This window comes from Myxine glutinosa, chromosome 11, assembly GCF_964187855.1.
Source record: "Myxine glutinosa chromosome 11, kmMyxGlut1.1, whole genome shotgun sequence".
Lineage (NCBI taxonomy): Eukaryota > Metazoa > Chordata > Myxini > Myxiniformes > Myxinidae > Myxine > Myxine glutinosa.
The window spans coordinates 7,451,236-7,473,735 of NC_136271.1; the positions used below are offsets into that span (position 1 = coordinate 7,451,236).

The 22,500-nt window shown below is 46.6% G+C and overlaps 1 protein-coding gene across 1 annotated transcript in view; it reads left to right on the forward strand.

Annotated features, from left to right (window-relative positions):
* Window positions 1-22,500, forward strand: part of LOC137413289 (uncharacterized) — a 78,400-nt gene that overhangs the window by 2,786 nt on the left and 53,114 nt on the right. The gene's annotated exons all lie outside the window — the stretch shown is intronic.

The window sequence follows — 22,500 nt, forward strand, 5'->3', positions numbered from 1 at the left end:
TCTATCGCAGCAGATACCAACAAAAGCTTGTCATGTTGCTGGGTTCACCTGTATCGCAGCAGACACCAACAAAAGCTTGTCATGTTGCTGGGTTCACCTGTATCGCAGCAGATACCAACAAAAGCTCGTCATGTTGCTGGGTTCACCTGTATCGCAGCAGACACCAACAAAAGTTTGTCATGTTGCTGGGTTCACCTGTATCGCAGCAGATACCAACAAAAGCTTGTCATGTTGCTGGGTTCACCGGCATCACAGCAGATACCAATGAAAGGTTGCCATGTTGATTGTTGCTGGCTTCACCTGTATCGCAGCAGGTATGAACGAAACAAAGAAAGAAGAGCTACCTGTAATTTCAATTTAAAGTTGATCAAATGTTGTTATACGGTATTTCAATCCTCACCTCTCATTGCGTAAACCGGTAAATTGAAGGACTGCAGAGATGCTGGATATTCACACCTGGCATTGTAAATATCAAAAAGACACACCTTGACCTACTACATTAGAGAGCTTCGCGTTGAAGAATCGCTCAATTAACTTACCTTAACCGTCAGGTGCTGTTTGATTCCATGAATTGTGATGTGATTTACACTGACATCGAAATTCAGGTGCATCTTGGGGTCTTGGACCACACACATGACACACGACACACGACACACCCACACATCTCGTTTTTTCATTTCTGTTCCTCACAATTCTGTCTCTCTTATTCACAGACACACACACACACACACACACACACACACACACACACACACACACACACACACACTGCTTAATAGGAGCCGTTAAGCTGACTATCCCAGCTGATCTTAAAGATCATACACACCTTCTACAGAAATAAAGATCACTTATAAGATTAATAAAGATAAAGATCTAAACATAAACTAGAGAGTTCATAGAACACCTCACTTAGAGTCCCTGTATAGAGAGAGTTGCGACATGAAGAGTCCGAAAAAAATTGGTCACGTGGTCTGTGGACGCCATGTTGTTTCCTGTCCGATCTTCGCGTGTTCCGGCCTTGCGTTGAATACATACGAGGAACGCTCTATTTTATTGTCTGGCTTTGTTTGTTGTCTTTAATAATACTTAATAATGTGAGTCTTGTCTTTAATTCTCACACTCATTCTAACGACGCCAAATACTTAAGATCACACGCTGATAAGACTCTCCTTGTCTGCAATAGAACTCATATGCCATACGGGGACAAAGCCTTTTGCAACTCAGTACCTGCGCTCTGGAACAAACTACCTATAACTATTCGGACCTCACACAACATAAAAACTTTCAAATCAAAACTCAAAACACATTTATTTCCAAAGTAACTTAATTGTATTTTTTGAAAAGTAGCTTCAAGTCGTAATCTTCTAAGATTGTGTAATGTAGGTTGCGGTCTTCAGGATATGTGGTGAAGCGCTTTGTTCATTTCATGCTAAGGCGCTGTATAAATACTGTTATTATTGTTATTATTATTACTAGGGCGTGCCCGTACGTGGGTGCAAAAAAACATGCGTGCAAACAACAACAACAAAAAAAAACTTTGAAACCACGTGGCAGTAACGACCACAGAACCCCCCCCCCTCTATTTACATGAAATGGTTTGGTCCATTCGCAAAGCCAAAGCGAACGGCTTGCGAGTACGGTAGAACCCCCCCCTCTATTTACATGAAATGGTTTGGTCCATTCGCAAAGCCAAAGCGAACGGCTTGCGAGTACGGTGACCATACCTTGGGAACCACTTGTCCGATTAATTTCAAACCTTGAAAAGGCACATCCTCGGGTCCCCAGCAATATACCTGGCAAGTTTCAAGTATATCGGACCCGTGGTTGTCGAGAAACAGCGGTCACAGACAAAAACACACACACACACACACACACACACACACACACACATACACACAGAGATTACTGGAATTATAGATAGATGTACATCTATCTATAATTCCAGTAATCTCTGTGTGTGTGTGTGTGTCTGTGTGTGTGTTTGTTTGTTTGTCTGTGACCGCTGTTTCTCGACAACCACGGGTCCGATATACTTGCAACTTGCCAGGTATATTGCTGGGGACCCGAGGATGTGCCTTTTCAAGGTTTGAAATTAATCGGACAAGTAGTTACCGAGCTATGTCCAAAAAACGATTCAACCAATCAGAGAGCAGCAAGCTATCACGTGTGCCGAACGTGGCGAACAGACTCTGCCTCGGACGGCACATTTGAGAGCGTATTCATTTATTTCACGTTGGCAAACTATGTTGGCGTTAAACTATGTTTTAAAACTAATTAAAACTAATTTGCGATTCTTTCGCTTTCCTGCGCGTTTGTGCACGCTATGGCGATTTCTTTACCAAACTCCGCAAGCCGTTCGCTTTGGACCAAACCATTTCATGTAAATAGAGGGGGGGGGATTGTCACCGTACTCGCAAGCCGTTCGCTTTGGACCAAACCATTTCATGTAAATAGAGGGGGGGGATATAATTTTAGATATATATATAGTACGGGCATGCCCTAGTGTATGTAATTTGGAATAGTTTAGATGTACACCATACAACTAATTGTACATTGCTATGAAACACGGGTATGTTTTACGTGCATACTCTTCCATTGCGAGTCTGGATTACAATTTCTGGGCCTTTTATATAATTACAATTTAATTGTGCATGTGTATTTCTCCCGGTGCGCCGACATGAAAAGTTAAATTACTTTTTGATTTTCATATTTAAAATCAACATTTCTGTCATTTGTCAAGATGGTTTTAAGGCAATCTTGTTATAATAATAGGATTTTATATGGCGTAAGTTGCAGGAGCCTCTAAGCGCTTAGAAAAGAGAAAAAAGCCAACGAGATGAATATACAAATGATACAAGAAAACCTAAGATGTAATCAGATGTCGGCATTTTCAAATAAACGAGTCTTTAACAGAGATTTGACAATGTTCACATTGTGGGCTTTGTGTGCATGCGAGTCAAGTCAAGAGAGTAAGACGCAGGAGAGCAAGGTAGTCCAGAAAATGAGAGGCACCTCCTGTCCCCTCTTTCCCTGTTATTCCTTTTCCTCCTCTCCTCCTTCTCCTCCCTCTCCTCCCCACAAAAAACTACATTTCTGAACAAAGATTATTGCAATAAACAAAATCCGATTCTTATCTAGGACTAAGAGAAAATCATATCAAAAGCGAGGGGCACGGTGCAAATCACAAATTGCACAATGTAGGCACTCAAACTTTGTACTAGATTACGCACAATGTGTACACACTAGCGGACAGTGCACTCGTGCGGGGCGCAAACAATGGAAACAAAATGGCTTCTAATTCCGGGTTGGCGCAATTCTCTCCATACAGGGACTCAACCTCACTCACCCCGCGCTGTGATGACAACAAGGACATGGGCGGGGTCTATGAACGGCGAATTTGATTGGTCGAGATTATGTAAAATGCTGTAATATTTTACTAAACGGGTTTCGAAAGTGCAAAAAAGCGATTTATGTTCTACAATGTTCAACTATATCATTACATTGAAATAAAATGAACATTTTAAAGGTTGGAGAAAAACCAAATTGCGGAAGTTTACCGCCGTTGATGCAACCTCTTCTACACCACCTCATTTAACACGTTACATTCGTGCGTACCTGTTCATGTTCGTGTCCTTTATGACATTCTTAAAAACAGTAAGTTTCCTGTTTGGAATGATTTTCACATTTTTTTCACTGCTAGAAACACAAAGAATAAAAAAAAATTACCTCGCTCATCTCTGCGCATGCGCAATCGTGCCGAATTCAGAGCCAAACTACGGCTAAACTAAAATACAGGTTTGTTTTCCGATTCGGGTTCAAACTAAAACATTCCATTTAAATTAAGTTGTTCCTCGATCATAGACCGACGATTGTAGACAGGACAGACAGACGGATAAAGTGAACCAATTGCTTAACTTTCACATTCGAGAGGAAATAGGCAATTAATGAATGAATTTAGAGTAGACCGAAGGATTCTTCGGCATGCTTTAGAAATTCTCAAAAATGTTCAATAAATAGGGTGTCACACCAATTTTTGTTCCCTTTGAACATTGCCTTTTTGTAATTATCTTTCGACACTCCATTGACAGCTTACGCCTATTCAACATCATTTATTTAATCCCCATCATACAGCACAGAACTCAAAAAACTGTCAACAGCTGTACATATCACCGACATGGCTGTCAGTGGCAGTTTCATCCACGGTAATGAATGCCCTATAGAAAGTCTTCTGCTGACTACTAAGGACATTCTATGGGAATTATTTCGCTTTAAAAAAAATAGTTTAAAGAAAAGATTACCCTGAGGCCTACTACTCGTATATCCGACTCTATCCTACATCAACTTAAAATCTCTTGTGATCTAGAAATGCTCTAGAAAAGTTCATATAAAGGGCACCAATTTGATTCATACACCTACATGAAGAAGTAAATGTATTTTATTTGCCAGATGTAGGGCACCCCTTTATATGAACTTTTCTAGAGCATTACTTGGTTCCTCCTAAGAACACAAGGGTAATGCAGCATGCACACGAGATTTTTTTAATGCCCCGAATGTTCTATTGTTTGACATTTTCTATAAGCTATGGAATGTCCCTTCTTTTCTATACTTTGCCACATGGCACATACCCTTTTATTATAATGGCCTTTTTATGCCCCTGGCATTTTACACAAGATACATTTTAAATACGAACAAAATGCATTTGTTCACCGTCCAAGATGTTCATTTGTTCATTATTCCAGACGATATAAAAGACTTTAAAAGGTAGGGGGTGGGGGGGGGAATTCAATCCAGGCGAGATTTGAACCCACAATCCCCAGCTTGGGAGTCTGATGCTTCATCCATTAGGCCATTGGGCCACCACGTTACATTTGGGTAATAACATTTTGAAGTATATATTTTTATATATTTATTTATGTATATGTATATGTATATATATTTAATTTTAAAGCAAAAACTATAGCACTTAGGTGGAATTTGTTTTGAAAGCCATTAACTTGACCTATTGGCCGATGTATATTCCAAGTTTCAGGTAGTTTCAATGTATAGCACTTGAGATATGAGCGCCAACACATTTTGGGCGGACGGACGGATGGACGGACGGATACGAACGTGATGTTGAGTGTTTTCTAAATAAAATCAAGAATGCATAAACGGACGTTGCTGAAATTTGTAACAAATTATCTCGATGTACAAAGCATTTACTTCCGAAATTTGCAGCCGATTTTGTCCAATAGAAGCAGAGAAACGTATTTTCAGTCCCCATGTTAAAGCTGCAAACTGAGAAACGCTCCCTATATAAAGGGAGGGGCGATTTACGCCTCCCTTTGAGTCACAATTGTTATACCTTCCATTTCACTTTCCCTTTCAGTGTAAAGCAAGGATTATCAAATATATATGTCGAAAGGTTGCAGTCGATAGCCATACGGGCCTTGAGAAGGCCATATCATGTATGGGCCTAAGGCTTTTGGCTTTATGGCCTTGAACGGCTTCTCTCTCCTGAGCGATCGTGTTGTTGTTGTTGTTGTTGTTGTTGTGAAGGAATTGTTGAGGTTAAAGCGCGGCGTTACGCACGCTGCTTGTGAGCAAGGAGGAAGCGGACAAGCGGTAACATATAAACGTCTTTATTGTAAGAGCACACTGTAACACTGAACTGCTCCGGGCTGGGCGCCCGGTGTATATCATGAGGCCACGCCTACCCCTCGGGCGTGGCCACCGCCCACTTGGTGCGTGGAATGATGTCACCACGCCAGTGGGCTTTTGTGTCCGCCACACGCGCCCCCCCCAGAATTCCCGCGCACCTGGAGGGCCAGTTTGCGGGGCAGACGAATGACCCGGCCGAAGCGCCCCCTGGCGATCGGCGGCGTCCGGGGTGCAGGGATGCCAGGTGGGATGCCCCTGGCTGCCCCTGGGATGGGTGCAGGAACGGGGGGCGGCGTGGCGGCGGGGCTGGGCGGTGCCGGGGGTCCGCCCGCAGGAGGGCGGCCCCGACGTGGGGGTCGGGCCACTGGCGGTGGATGGTCCACATCGAGGTGGGCCGGCTTGAGGCGGTCTACCGAAACACGGTCAGGAGTACGTCCGATGTCCAGGGTGAAGTGCTTCGCCCCGGTCTCCAGCACGCGGAAAGGCCCGTCGTACGGGGGCCGCAGTGGTGTCCGATGGGCATCGTGGCGGACGAAGACGTACTCCGCCGTGCGAAGCTCCGGGGCGACGTGCGTCGGTGGGTGCCCGTGGCATGCCGTTGGCACCGGGGCGAACCTCTGGGCGGTCTCTTGCAGAGCGGAGCGCTGCTGTGCTGCGGACCATGGTGCCGTGGAGTCGGGGAGGAACTCGCCCGGCACCCGCAGCGGTTGCCCGAAGACCAACTCCACCGCGGATACGCGCAGGTCCTCCTTGGGCGCCGTCCGGAGGCCCAGCAGGACCCAGGGGAGCCTGTCGACCCAGCCGCCGTCGCGGAGGGTGGCCCGGAGCGCGGCCTTCAATGAGCAGTGAAATCACTCACACAGGCCGTTAGCCTGAGGGTGGTAGGCCGTGGTTCGGTGCAGCCGGACCCCGAGCCCCTGCGCAACCGCCCCCCAGAGCTCCGAGGTGACTGGGGGCCGCGGTCGGATGAGATGTCTGAGGGGGCGCCGAACCGGGCGACCCAGGTGGCGATGAAAGCCTGCGCGACATCGGCCGCCGTTGTCGACGCCAAGGGCACGGCCTCCGGCCACCGGGTGGTGCGGTCCACCATGGTGAGGACGTAGGTGAAACCCCGCGAGGGGGGCAGAGGTCCCACCAGGTCCACGTGGACGTGGTCAAACCGGTGTTCCGGCACCGTGAACGGGGCCAACGGGGCCTGGGTGTGCCGGTGCACCTTGGCGCGCTGGCACGCAAGGCACGTCCTGGCCCAGCCGCGGACGGCCTTCCGGAGGCCATGCCAGACGAACTTGTCGGCGATCAGCCTTTGGGAGGCCCTCGCGCCCGGGTGGGACAGGCCGTGGATGGCGTCAAACACCTGGCGCTGCCAGCCCGCGGGCACGATGGGGCGAGGACGCCCGAGGGAGACGTCGCACAAGAGGGCCGCGCCCCCGCCGTCGAACGGCACCTCGGTGACGCGGAGGCCCGTGACGGCGGTCCGCAAGGCCTGGACATCGGGGTCAGCGGCCTGGTCCGCTGCCATCCGGGCATAGTCGATGCCGAGGTGGACTGCGTGGGCGACGGCCCGGGAAAGGCAATCCGCCACCGGGTTGTCCTTCCCCGCGACGTGCTGGATGTCCGTCGTGTACTCGGACACGGCCGAGAGGTGACGCTGCTGCCGGGCCGACCACGGCTCGGTGACCTTGCCCATCGCGAAGATCAGCGGCTTGTGGTCGACGAAGGCAGTGAACGCACGGCCCTCGAGCAGATGGCGGAAGTGCCTGACCGCCAAGTGAAGTCCGAGCAACTCGCGGTCGAAGGTACTGTAACGACGTTCGGGCAGGCGAAGCTGCCGGCTAAAGAACGCCAGCGGTTGCCAAGCTCCACGCACCCATTGCTCGTGCACCGCGCCCACCGCGTAGTCCGAGGCATCGGTGGTGAGGGCGATCGGTGCATCGGGCGCCGGGTGCGCGAGCATGGTGGCGTTAGCCAAGGCGAGCTTCGCGCCCGTGAACGCCGTGTCCATCTGCTCGGTCCAGGTAACGTCGCCTTTGCCCGGCTTACCTCGGAGAGCTTCGTGCAGGGGGCGCAGGAGCTGGGCGATACGGGGCAGGAACCGATGGTAAAAGTTCACCATGCCCAGGAACTCCTGCAGCCCTCTGATCGTGCGGGGGCGCGGAAACCCCTTCACCGCCTCCACCTTGGCCGGCAGGGGGACGGCTCCGTGCCTGGTGACACGGTGCCCCAGAAAATCGATTGTGGCGGCGCCGAACCGGCACTTTGCGGGGTTCACAATCAGGCCATGCTGGCCCAGGCGTTCGAAGAGCGTGCGGAGGTGGCGTAGGTGCTCTTCGCGGGACGCGCTGGCGACGAGGATATCGTCCAGGTAGACGTAGACAAAATCCAAGTCGCGCAGGACGCTGTCCATCAGTCGCTGGAACGCCTGAGCCGCATTCTTCAGACCGAAGGTCATGCGCAGGAACTCGAAGAGTCTGAATGGCGTGATGACCGCCGTCTTCGGGACGTCCTCCGGCCTGACGGGGACCTGATGGTAGCCGCGTATGAGGTCCACCTTCGAGAAGAAGGACCTGCCCGCCAAACGGGCGGAAAAGTCCTGAATGTGGGGGACGGGGTAGCGGTCGGGAGTCGTGGCGTCATTGAGACGGCGATAGTCCCCGCACGGTCGCCATCCCCCGCCGGGCTTCGGCACGATGTGCAGCGGCGACGCCCAAGCGCTCTCTGAGCGCCGAACGATGCCGAGTCGCTCCAGGGTAGCGAACCCCGCTTTTGCCACCGCCAGCTTCGTCGGCTCGAGGCGGCGTGCCCGGGCGTAGACCGGTGGCCCGACGGTGGGGATGTGATGGGCCACCCCGTGCTTGACGGCCCCCGCCGAGAAGGTGGGCCGCGTGAGGGCCGGGAAGCCGGCGAGGAGGCGGGTGAATGCGTCCGCTGCCGGAAGCGTACAGACCAACGTGGCCGGAACCGAACCGTTCGGCAAGCCGCTTGGCAAGCCGCTCGTTGAGCTGGGCAACGCACAGGCGAGCGAGCTGAACGTCTCGGCCTGGACAAGACGTCTGCGCTTGACGTCGACCAGGAGCCCATTAGCGCACAGGAAGTCCGCGCCAAGCAGTGCCATGGGCACGTCGGCGGTGACGAACGTCCATCGGAAAACCTGCCCTCCAAACCGCAGAGAGAGGCAGCGTTTTCCGTACGTACGGATGGGCGTCCCGTTCGCGGCAAGCAGCGCGGGGCCCCCACCCGCGCCGTGCTTGTCTGACGTGTCGGCGGGAATGACACTCACCTGCGCTCCCGTGTCGCACAGGTAACGGCGCCCGGAGAAGGTGTCCGTTATGAACAGCAGGCTGCTCGAACGGCCGGCGCTCATCGCCACTATTGAGCGCCGGCCCGGGCGTTTCCCGACCCGTTGAAGGAGCACGGCGGATGACAACGCCGAGCTTCGTGGCTGAACTTGGCGTGGAACCAGCACCAGGTGGTGGAGCTGGAGGAGCGCGGCTGGCTCCGCCAGGCCGGTGGAGTTGGCGGGTTTCCCCGCGGTGGCGGTTTTCGCCGCGGCGGTGGGCGGGGCGTGGCGGCATTCACGAGGTGCGTATCAGCATGCTGCGTATGCTGTCGAAGCTGATGCTGTGGAACATGCTGCTGAACATCAGCGTCGAGGGCCGTGACGGCCACGCCGACGCTCGCCCGCGTGTCCGAAGCGGCGAAGTACTTGTCCGCCTCGGCCGCCAATGCTCGGGGTTCCGTTAGCCCGGTCCCGGCCAACGCGAGGCGAACCTGCGCTGGAAGTTGGCGACGGAAAAGCGCCCGGAATAGCGAACCGGGGGCTTCGTCGCCCAACAGTGACAGCATATGGTCCATTCGGACCGACGGGCGCGTCTCACCGAGCTCGGGGAGATCCAGGAGGCGGTCGGCCCGTGCGTCGTCCGTGAGGCCGAACGTGGCTAGGAGTAGCCGCTTGAGTGCCTCGTACTTGTGGCCTTTCGGTGGGTGGCGAAGGACGGACACAACTCGAGCGGCCGTGCCGGGCCCGAGGGAGGCGACGACGTGGCAATAGCGCGTGTCATCGCCGGTGAGGTGCCGAAGCTGAAATTGGGCTTCGGCCTGGACGAACCAGACTTCGGCCTGAGCCTCCCAAAATTCCGGAAGTTTGACGAAGTCGGCCATGGCGATGGCGTCGCGTGTGGAAGGATCGCTCTGGCAGATCCAACGTCGAGGGTCACCAGTAAAGCGCGGCGTTACGCGCGCTGCTTGTGAGCAAGGAGGAAGCGGACAAGCGGTAACATATAAACGTCTTTATTGTAAGAGCACACTGTAACACTGAACTGCTCCGGGCTGGGCGCCCGGTGTATATCATGAGGCCACGCCTACCCCTCGGGCGTGGCCACCGCCCACTTGGTGCGTGGAATGATGTCACCACGCCAGTGGGCTTTTGTGTCCGCCACAAGGTGATATTTATTTTTCTGGAGTGATCCTGTTATTGTAGTTGTATGTGTTGTTGTTGTGAAGGTAATGTTGAGGAAATATTCATTTTTCCGAGGCAATGTTTACTTGAAATGAACAACATTTTGCTGCACAACCTATTGTCATAACAGGTGGATTCACACACACCTTAACCACTGAGGTACAATTCTGTTTACCCCACGGAACTGTGTTCTCTTGACTAAATACTCCCCCACCTCAAATCCTCCCCTTGTGTTGAGCGGAAGTTCCGCGGGCTCAACTCCTGTTTATATAAAATATTCTTTTTCAAAACACAGAACAAGAACATCTCGATCTCCTCTCCTTCAGAATGAAAACTGTTTAAAGGTCAAGTTTCTCTGGATGCCCATGTGGGATGGTGGTGGGTATTGTGGAGGTGATGGTTAATGGTTGATTGTGAGGGGTGCTGGTGGGGATGGTCGTGAGTATATATATATATATATATTTTTTTGGGATACAAGATCGAGGCTCGTTTAAGAGCTAGAACTAGTTAGCTAGTTAGTTAGTTAGCTAGGGTGACAGGTGATGGGGACTGGAGGAGGTGTGTGGTGGTCCTCGGTATTGTTAGCTAGGGTGACAGGTGATGGGGAGTTTTGGAGGGGGTGGGGGGGTGGGGTAGGTGTGTGGTGGTCCTCGGTATTGTTAGCTATGGTGACAGGTGATGGGGGGTTGTGGAGGGGAGGCAGAGGAGGTGTGTGGTGGTCCTCGGTATTGTTAGCTATGGTGACAGGTGATGGGGACTGGAGGAGGTGTGTGGTGGTCCTCGGTATTGTTAGCTATGGTGACAGGTGATGGGGGGTTGTGGAGGGGGGCGGGGTATGTGTGTGGTGGTCCTCGGTATTGTTAGCTAGGGTGACAGGTGGTGGGAGGTTGTGGAGGGGAGGCAGAGGAGGTGTGTGGTGGTCCTCGGTATTGTTAGCTATGGTGACAGGTGATGGGGGGTTTTGGAGGGGGGGCGGGGTAGGTGTGTGGTGGTCCTCGGTACTGTTAGCTAAGGTGATGGTTGATGTTAGGGTTGTGGAGGGGGCCGGAGGAGGTGTGAGGTGGTCGTCGGTATTGTTAGCTAGGATTTTTGAAGAGGTCAGGGTGGTGGAGTAGAGATAAGGAAGAGGAGAGGGTGGTTGAGTAATGATAAGGAAGAGGAGAGGATGGTTGAATAACGATAAGGAAGAGGAGAGGTTGGTTGAGTTAAGGTAAGGATGAGGAGAGGGTGGTTGAGTTAAGGTAAGGAAGAGGAGAGGATGGTTGAGTAACGATAAGGAAGAGGAGAGGGTGGTTGAGTATAGATAAGGAAGGGTCAGTGTGGTTGAATATAGATAAAGAAGAGGTCAGGGTGGTTGAATAGAGATAAGGAAGAGGTCAAGGTGGTTGAACAGAGATAAGGAAGAGGTCAGGGTGGTTGAACAGAGATAACGAAGAGGAGAGGGTGGTTGAGCAAAGATAAGGAAGAGGAGAGGGTGGTTGAGTAAAGATATGGAAGAGGAGTGGTTGGTTGAGTTAAGGTAAGGAAGAGGAGAGGGTGGTTGAGCAAAGATAAGGAAGAGGAGAGGGTGGTTGAGTAAAGATATGGAAGAGGAGAGGGTGGTTGAGTTAAGGTAAGGATGAGGAGAGGGTGGTTGAGTAAAGATATGGAAGAGGAGTGGTTGGTTGAGTAAAGATAAGGATGAGGAGAGGGTGGTTGAGTAACGATAAGGAAGAGGAGAGGGTGGTTGAGTAAAGATAAGGATGAGCAGTGGATGGTTGAGTTAAGGTAAGGAAGAGGAGAGGGTGGTTGAATAACGATAAGGAAGAGGAGAGGTTGGTTGACTTAAGGTAAGGATGAGGAGAGGGTGGTTGAGTTAAGGTAAGGATGAGGAGAGGGTGGTTGAGTTAAGGTAAGGATGAGGAGAGGGTGGTTGAGTAAAGATATGGAAGAGGAGTGGTTGGTTGAGTAAAGATAAGGATGAGGAGAGGGTGGTTGAGTAACGATAAGGAAGAGGAGAGGGTGGTTGAGTAAAGATAAGGATGAGCAGTGGATGGTTGAGTAAAGATATGGAAGAGGAGTGGTTGGTTGAATAAAGATAAGGATGAGGAGAGGGTGGTTGAGTAAAGATATGGAAGAGGAGTGGTTGGTTGAGTTAAGGTAAGGAAGAGGAGAGGGTGGTTGAATAACGATAAGGAAGAGGAGAGGTTGGTTGACTTAAGGTAAGGATGAGGAGAGGGTGGTTGAGTTAAGGTAAGGATGAGGAGAGGGTGGTTGGGTTAAGGTAAGGATGAGGAGAGGGTGGTTGGGTTAAGGTAAGGATGAGGAGAGGTTGGTTGAATTAAGGTAAGGATGAGGAGAGGGTGGTTGAGTAACGATAAGGAAGAGCAGTGGATGGTTGAGTAAAGATATGGAAGAGGAGTGGTTGGTTGAGTAAAGATAAGGATGAGGAGAGGGTGGTTGAGTAAAGATATGGAAGAGGAGTGGTTGGTTGAGTTAAGGTAAGGAAGAGGAGAGGGTGGTTGAGTAATGATAAGGAAGAGGAGAGGGTGGTTGAATAACGATAAGGAAGAGGAGAGGTTGGTTGACTTAAGGTAAGGATGAGGAGAGGGTGGTTGAGTTAAGGTAAGGATGAGGAGAGGGTGGTTGGGTTAAGGTAAGGATGAGGAGAGGTTGGTTGAATTAAGGTAAGGAAGAGGAGAGGGTGGTTGAGTAAAGATAAGGATGAGGAGAGGGTGGTTGAGTTAAGGTAAGGATGAGGAGAGGTTGGTTGAGTTAAGGTAAGGATGAGGAGAGGGTGGTTGAGCAAAGATAAGGAAGAGGAGAGGGTGGTTGAGTAAAGATAAGGATGAGGAGAGGGTGGTTGAGTTAAGGTAAGGAATGCTATAAAGGAGAAGCCATAGACATTTATTCGGTATAAAATATCAGTATCGGAGTAATCAGAGGTTTATAAAATCAGTAAAATTAGTTTATAAAATAACTCGGCAAGCCAAAAGGTAGTTTGAGAAGGACATGGATAATAATATTAAATGTAATGGCAAGGCATTATTTAATTATACAGGGTGAGCCAGAAATATGGTTATTTTTAACATTCGTGTGAAGGTAATAAAAAGTTGTATTTCAAAACAAATTTTTACAAGAAAGTGAAGTACATAACATGCCATTTATTTGTGGAAAAGGACATCTAGGAGATGCGCACCATTTCGTCTCCGACACATTCCTCCAATCTTGGACGCTAATTATTCATGATGTTCTGCAACATGGCCACCTCAATATCATTGATTTTGCATCTCATGTTTTCCTTAAGTTCATGAAGAGTTTGTGGACGGTTAACATACACTTTGTCCTTTAGATATGACCACAATAAATAATCACATGCAGTTAAATCGGGTGACCTCGCTGGCCATGGAATATCGCCGTTTCTGTAAATGACATGCTTTGGAAAGAGCGCCCTTACAGTAGTCATGCACACTGGCGGAGTGGGAGGTTGTATCATCTTGCTGAAACCACGTCATTGGGCTCACTTCTGCAAAACTAAATCAGTAAAAAATAAAAATAATAAAAATGCATGTCATGTACTTCAATATCATGAATGAATTTCTTTTGAAATACAATTTTTTATTTCCTTGACACGAATTTCAAAAATGACCATATTTCTGGCTCACCCTGTATAACAGATAAAGAACAAGTTCGGACAAGTGTGGGCCCATTGAGTAATAGCACAGGGAGAGGGGTCAGATGAATTGCCAATAGATAAGAGTACCTATCATGGAGGTGAGGATGGGCTTTTACAGAAGATCCAGGTTGGAGTGGAGGAAGTTAAGGAAAGGTAGGAAATATGAGTGTAGATAAAGCTCCGGGGCAGAGCGAGCACCCGGGAGTATTAAGGGAGCAAGTAAGCGAGATGTTATCAGAGCAGGTAACCAAAACGTTATCAGAGAAGGCAAGCGAGACGTCAATGGATATCTTTAATAGCTCGCAGGTACTGGATTAGTGATAGGAAGCAAAGAGTGGCTGTGAGTTAGAGGATGCCTTCCTGGGAGGATGTAAGTAGTGGGGTACCTCAGACATCAGTACTGGGACCATTATTATTCACTAGGGGGGGCACCCGTAGGAATCCCAGGAGCATGGACGTGTGTGACATTTGGACATATTGAGTGAGATGCTTTCAGGTTATGGCCTTTTTCAGGTTCAGGTTATGGCTTTCAGGTTATGTACAGTTGAAATAAAACTGTGAGAGAGAGCAAGACACCACGGGCCTAACAAAAGAGGCCTCAAAGCTATGCGAGGAAACAAAATGGTGGTGATTTGTTTTTGAAGCCCCTCCCAGACCGGGTGTAGCCACTCCCACAGACAGACAGAATCACTTACGGAGAATATTATTTTTCATAATTTACATCAATGATTTGAATAGTGGGGTGAAGAGTAGACTTTCCAAATTTGCAGGTGACACAAAGCTTGGAGGTGAGGTAGATCGCAGAAGGGGTAGTGATCAGATTCAGGAACGTAATTATAGTTGCATAGATTTGGCAAAAGATTACGAGATGAAATTTAACCTGAACTAGTGTACGGTGCTGGGGATGGGTAAGAATAATGAAAATAGAGATCACATGATGCAAGGGTCAGTCTTGGAGCACATCACACAAGAGATGGATCTAGGGGTGGTCATCGATACGGGGGTAAGCAGACAGGACAATACCTGCCAGGTAGCTATAGGTAAAGCACATGGGGTTTTCGGTTGTATTTGTAGAGGGATAAACTATAAATCAAAAGATGTAGGTTTTACACTGTATAGGAATTTAGGGAGGGCCCATCTGGAATGTGTGCAGTTTTGGTCACCACATCTCAGGAAGGTCACAGCTGCCATAGAGAGGGTTCAGTGCAGGGCTACTAGATTTATTCTGGGCCTAGCTTGACTCAGCTATGAGGAGTGGCTGAAGCAGACAAGGCTTTATACATTAGAAAGGAGGAGGTTACGAGGGCATATGATAAAGATGTTTAAGATCATGAAGACTACAGACAAATTAAGAGCAGAATAATTATTCAGCAAAATAGACAGTGATAGGACCAACGGCCATAACCTGAAAGTGAATAAGAAGAAGAAGAAGAAGAAGAAGAAGGGAGTTACGAGTCTTTCATTCAGGAAGTAGTTAATGCATCGAACTGTCTCTGGAATGGTAGTTCCAATGGTGGCACTTTTAAATAACTTGAGTATGGATGGTTGATTGTATACAAGTGTGCGGAGTGATGTACGTGAGAGGGTCTCATTAAGGGATAGTGTGTGGTTGGTGTTGTATATTCTTCACTCTAAAACCGGGTACCCACCCTCTACCCTCACCCCTCTCCCTGCCCCCCTTTCCCACCAATATATATTCTCCATTTTTATTTTTAGCACCCTTGTGATGTGATATCCCTGAGCTGACCACACTCTTCTCATCTCCACTCCTCCCCTCATTCGCCCAATGAAATTGTCGTAGACTAGACGGATTTCTGAGAAATGTGAATGTTCGGTGCATTTTTGGGTAAAAGTTGGGAACCTCACTGTTTAACATAATTATGTTATGCTGAATTTGATTAACCAGGTTCCCAAGCTGAAATTTGAGCTTTTGACCTTCTAATTAGCATAAACAAAATGGCCGCCAAATTGCCATTTTTGGACAATTTCTTTGAACAAGCATTTATATATCATGTATATACATGCAGCTCTTTTACTTTAGCTTTACAACTTTTACCCCAAAATGCACCTAGAAGCTTATGCATGGCCTTTTTCATAAATCAGTCTAGTCTATATTATGGTTGGTGACATTGAAAGACACATTCAAACTGATATTGAAATTGGACACTATAAAATGGGAAATGGTTTTAATAAGACAATGTTTCATTCAACCATTTATTCTGAAATTAAGTATACATGGCCATGAAGCACAAACATTCAGGAATGTCACACATGTTGTTTTGCCAAACTACATCAAATTCATACAAAGGGTCTGATCATCACTCTGTTGCTGACAGGCACATATTGATGTGCACCTCAACTCTGAATAGCGACATTTGCAGCGTCGAGTCTTGCATTGCTTCTGGCATGCACAACAAATCATCTCGATGCAACTTTCTGGGATTGGACTCTGTGATATCAGAATAGGCTCTCGTCCTGAATCACCACGTTTCCATCCCATTTACACAGGTGCAGGAAGGTCAGGTGTGGCACAATGAGCATTTCTCCATACCATGGCTTGATAGTGTACTCGCATCAAATGGAAATGAAGAGCATCACTTGTCGGTGACGTTGCTTCTGGTTTACCAGTCTTGGAGATCAACATATGTCGTGCTGAATAAACAGAGGTTGTTCTGTGCACATTATATATTCTGCAGACGAACGCTTCTGCAGATTTGATAGTCTCCTCTGTGAGTTCACTAATGCCCAAGTTCTTCAGCAGTTTATTCAAAACTCAAAAAAACCAAACTCAAAATTCGGCTTGGGAACCGGGTCAATCGAATTCAGCATACCCTAATTATGTTAAAAAGTGAGGTTCCCAACTTTTACCCAAAAATGCACCGAGGCATACCTGACCTGGCCCAAAAATGCATACCTGGCCTTTTTTCATAAATCCGTCTAGTCTATCGTTTTGATGGATCTATTTAATCTGGTATTGGTGTGGCGCAGTAGCGACTGTTAAAAAGGTAATCATACATGTTTGTGGTGTATGATCTCTCCCCCCCCACCCCCCCCTTTTTTTTATTTTATTTTTTTATAAACTTCGGTAGGGGTTTCCCACGAAACGCCACGATAAGCTATTCATTCATGTTAACATGGTGTTTGTCCGAGGAGGAAAACTGCCTTGGGGATGGGGATGGGGAGGGGAGGTGGGAGTGGAGAAATGATGTCACTACAATCTCCATTGTGTGACCCTTAGTCCTCCTGTCAGGTTTGGTTGTGACCGTATAAGTAACGACTGAATGCATCCATCGCGGTTAGACAGACAGACAGACAGACAGACACCCAATTGCGTATTTTAGTATTATTTGGTATTGGTGTGGCACAGGCATGATGGGCCGAATGGCCTCCTCCTGTGTCAAATTTCCTTCTTCTTGTTGTTATTTGCTCAAACGAACTTGACATCTCTTTGTTCTCTCTCCTTTGTTGGCCTTTCCTTGCAAAAGTTCTTCTCTATTGGATGAAATCAAAAGAACGATGGAGGTGTGTGAAGTGCAGTTGGAAACTACGTCAAGCTAACGTTTCAGGTGTTAACCTTTCATCGGAGCAAGGAAGGGTTAACATTTAAAACGTCAGCTTCTTCTTGCTTCCCACGGCAGTTATCATACCTCAGTGAATGTCTTGTTGATTTCATCCATTGTTGTGCCAGTGCGACACGAGCTTCCCCAGAAAGGCTGCTTCGTGCTTCATTCTTTCTCTATTTTTACCTTGTTGTTCTTCGTGCTTCATTCTTTCTCTATTTTTACCTTGTTGTTCTTCGTGCTTCATTCTTTCTCTATTTTTACCTTGTTGTTCTTCGTGCTTCATTCTTTCTCTATTTTTACCTTGTTCTTCGTGCTTCATTCTTTCTCTATTTTTACCTTGTTGTTCTTTGTGCTTCATTCTTTCTCTATTTTTACCTTGTTGTTCTTCGTGCTTCATTCTTTCTCTATTTTTACCTTGTTGTTCTTCGTGCTTCATTCTTTCTCTATTTTTACCTTGTTGTTCTTCGTGCTTCATTCTTTCTCTATTTTTACCTTGTTGTTCTTCGTGCTTCATTCTTTCTCTATTTTTACCTTGTTGTTCTTCGTGCTTCATTCTTTCTCTATTTTTACCTTGTTGTTCTTCGTGCTTCATTCTTTCTCTATTTTTACCTTGTTGTTCTTCGTGCTTCATTCTTTCTCTATTTTTACCTTGTTGTTCTTCGTGCTTCATTCTTTCTCTATTTTTACCTTGTTGTTCTTCGTGCTTCATTCTTTCTCTATTTTTACCCTGTTGTTCTTCGTGCTTCATTCTTTCTCTATTTTTACCTTGGTGTTCTTCGTGCTTCATTCTTTCTCTATTTTTACCTTGTTATTCTTCGTGCTTCATTCTTTCTCTATTTTTACCTTGTTCTTCGTGCTTCATTCTTTCTCTATTTTTACCTTGTTGTTCTTCGTGCTTCATTCTTTCTCTATTTTTACCTTGTTGTTCTTCGTGCTTCATTCTTTCTCTATTTTTACCTTGTTGTGCTTCGTGCTTCATTCTTTCTCTATTTTTACCTTGTTGTTCTTCGTGCTTCATTCTTTCTCTATTTTTACCTTGTTGTTCTTCGTGCTTCATTCTTTCTCTATTTTTACCTTGTTCTTCGTGCTTCATTCTTTCTCTATTTTTACCTTGTTGTTCTTCGTGCTTCATTCTTTCTCTATTTTTACCTTGTTGTTCTTCGTGCTTCATTCTTTCTCTATTTTTACCTTGTTGTTCTTCGTGCTTCATTCTTTCTCTATTTTTACCTTGTTGTTCTTCGTGCTTCATTCTTTCTCTATTTTTACCTTGTTGTTCTTCGTGCTTCATTCTTTCTCTATTTTTACCTTGTTGTTCTTCGTGCTTCATTCTTTCTCTATTTTTACCTTGTTGTTCTTCGTGCTTCATTCTTTCTCTATTTTTACCTTGTTGTTCTTCGTGCTTCATTCTTTCTCTATTTTTACTTTGTTGTTCTTCGTGCTTCATTCTTTCTCTATTTTTACCTTGTTGTTCTTCGTGCTTCATTCTTTCTCTATTTTTACCTTGTTGTTCTTCGTGCTTCATTCTTTCGCTATTTTTACCTTGTTGTTCTTCGTGCTTCATTCTTTCTCTATTTTTACCTTGTTGTTCTTCGTGCTTCATTCTTTCTCTATTTTTACCTTGTTGTTCTTCGTGCTTCATTCTTTCTCTATTTTTACCTTGTTGTTCTTCGTGCTTCATTCTTTCTCTATTTTTACCTTGTTGTTCTTCGTGCTTCATTCTTTCTCTATTTTTACCTTGTTCTTCGTGCTTCATTCTTTCTCTATTTTTACCTAGTTCTTCGTGCTTCATTCTTTCTCTATTTTTACCTTGTTGTTCTTCGTGCTTCATTCTTTCTCTATTTTTACCTTGTTGTTCTTCGTGCTTCATTCTTTCTCTATTTTTACCTTGTTGTTCTTCGTGCTTCATTCTTTCTCTATTTTTACCTTGTTGTTCTTCGTGCTTCATTCTTTCTCTATTTTTACCTTGTTGTTCTTCGTGCTTCATTCTTTCTCTATTTTTACCTTGTTGTTCTTCGTGCTTCATTCTTTCTCTATTTTTACCTTGTTCTTCGTGCTTCATTCTTTCTCTATTTTTACCTTGTTGTTCTTCGTGCTTCATTCTTTCTCTATTTTTACCTTGTTCTTCGTGCTTCATTCTTTCTCTATTTTTACCTTGTTGTTCTTCGTGCTTCATTCTTTCTCTATTTTTACCTTGTTGTTCTTCGTGCTTCATTCTTTCTCTATTTTTACCTTGTTCTTCGTGCTTCATTCTTTCTCTATTTTTACCTTGTTCTTCGTGCTTCATTCTTTCTCTATTTTTACCTTGTTGTTCTTCGTGCTTCATTCTTTCTCTATTTTTACCTTGTTGTTCAAACTCTCGTTAACTTCAATCCACACAACACTCCCTGCATCAGACAATCCATAAAATATTGTTGCTGAGATGACCTATCGGGGTTAAGAATGTTTAGCTTAGAAATAGTTAGTTCCACATTGCATGTTTAGCTTAAGAGTCTGGTTTTCCTCTCCGTTCACATGGGAGCACAACGTTGTGGGGTAGCATTATTGGTTGAGAGAGCGGCTGTGCCACTGATGCAGTGCCCCCTGCTGGTTAGGGCAGGAATTTGTAATCAGTTCATTGTGCTGGCGATGGCTCGCCTACTCTTCGCGAAGGATACCCTGGAGATCTTTAACATCCACCAACGAATGCTGGCAGATGGGACGCCCAGTTTAACATCCATCCGAGGGACGACACACACACACACACACACACACACACACACACACACACACACACACACACACACACACACACACACACACAAATAATTGTACAGTATTGCTTGTTCGTAAACTTAAATAAAAATAATTTAAAGGATTGTTGTAAATGATGTTAATTTCATAACATCCCATATTCAACTTTATTTAAATTGCAAATCTCAAACATAGTTCCCTTACCGAAAGTAAGAACCTTAACCTGTAAGCAACTGACTAGTTTCCGGACTGCATGGATCATCGGCTGGGCACCGTTCCTCCTCGAGGTTTCGATCCTTTCAGCCCAGGACCTCTCCAAACGGCGGATCCACAACCTCGATCATGGATCCACATCAATAGATGGTACATCAGTAGATCCACAACCTCGATCATGGATCCACATCAATAGATGGTACATCAGTAGATCCACAACCTCGATCATGGATCCACATCAATAGATGGTAAATCAGTGGATCCACAACCTCGATCATGGATCCACATCAATAGATGGTACATCAGTAGATCCACAACCTCGATCATGGATCCACATCAATAGATGGTACATCAGTAGATCCACAACCTCGATCATGGATCCACATCAATAGATGGTACATCAGTAGATCCACAACCTCGATCATGGATCCACATCAATAGATGGTACATTAGTAGATCCACAACCTCGATCATGGATCCACATCAATTGATGGTAAATCAGTGGATCCACAACCTCGATCATGGATCCACATCAATAGATGGTACATCAGTAGATCCACAACCTCGATCATGGATCCACATCAATAGATGGTACATCAGTAGATCCACAACCTCGATCATGGATCCACATCAATAGATGGTAAATCAGTAGATCCACAACCTCAGTTGTGTCCAGGCAGTCAGTCAACTCATCAATGCAACATCACTTATTCCAACTTTACTCACAATGGGATTTAATGTGTTATTGTAGCGGCTACCGCTGGGTTTTCACAATCGCCTTGCACCTATCAAGGACGCGGAGCGATCACCATGCCGGGCTCGTCCAGGACGCCCGGGCAGGCTCGCCCTCAACTTGCCAGGCCGCAGCCAGGACGCTGGGCCACGCCCCCTCTCGCCTTTCCTGGGCAAACGCTCCGGGATAATATGTATATATATTGCTGCCCGATAAACGGGCTTTTGAGAGTGCCTGAGTGTTTGGTTTGATTAAAGCAACTCGGATGAATTCCAGCTTTTTGTCGCGTCCATTCTTCCGATCGACGTGGGAGCCCCAGCTCCTTCATTATCATATATTTATAACTTTCCTAACACACTTGATAATATGATAATATCATTAAATCATGCACATCATGTCCTGTATGTGTCCTATATCTGTCCTGTATGTGTCCTGTATGTGTCCTGTATGTGTCCTGTACGTGTCCTGTATCTGTCCTCGATCAAACTACTTCGAATGTTCAAACTTTCACCGATAACGGTTTTTTGCATGCTGCCGTATCCTAGCAACCACCGATTCCGAGCAACATTGATTTGTAGTATATTTAATTATTATATTCGACTGTATTTAAATAAATATCTCATGAATAATATTATTACTATTCGTATTGTATTTTACTAATTCGATTTGGTGTCGTTTTGTGATTTTAAAGCAAACTTGTTTTAATCGACCGACTGTAGCCCCCTGCGCTAACACACGTCTGACTAGTTGTTGTAATCTATGGACCAGTTCGGAGCTGTGTGTGGTTGCTCTCACAGTCCTAATTATTTCACCTGCAACCGTACCATAAAATAGCTTTTTGGGAATGTTGCTGTCTAAGAAAGGCATTCGGACAATGTGGAATGGAAAGGCATCTCGTTTATCAAATAATTTGGTGTGAAATGTATTATTATGGATGTCAATTTGTAATTCTAAACAGGAAACTGAAGTGGAGGTTTTGTTTTCCTTTTTAAATTCAAGTTCATTTGGATATACGTCATCATGAAGCTGCTCAAATACAAATCCATCATTAATTGCCAACAAATCGTCAATGAACCTGAAGATGTTTCCGCATCTTCGTGCAGTTGTTAATTTATTCCTGCACATGTTCTGGACCCAATCAAACTCGTACATGTGCAGAAACAAATTTGCAAAGAAAAGGGCCGGATCTGAACCCATGGGTATCCCCACTGTCTGCTGGAGTATCTTGGGATCTGAACCCATGGGTATCCCCACTGTCTGCTGGAGAATCTTGGGATCTGAACCCATGGGTATCCCCACTGTCTGCTGGAGAATCTTGGGATCTGAACCCATGGGTATCCCCACTGTCTGCTGGAGAATCTTGGGATCTGAACCCATGGGTATCCCCACTGTCTGCTGGAGTATCTTGGGATCTGAACCCATGGGTATGCCCACTGTCTGCTGGAGAATCTTGGGATCTGAACCCATGGGTATCCCCACTGTCTGCTGGAGTATCTTGGGATCTGAACCC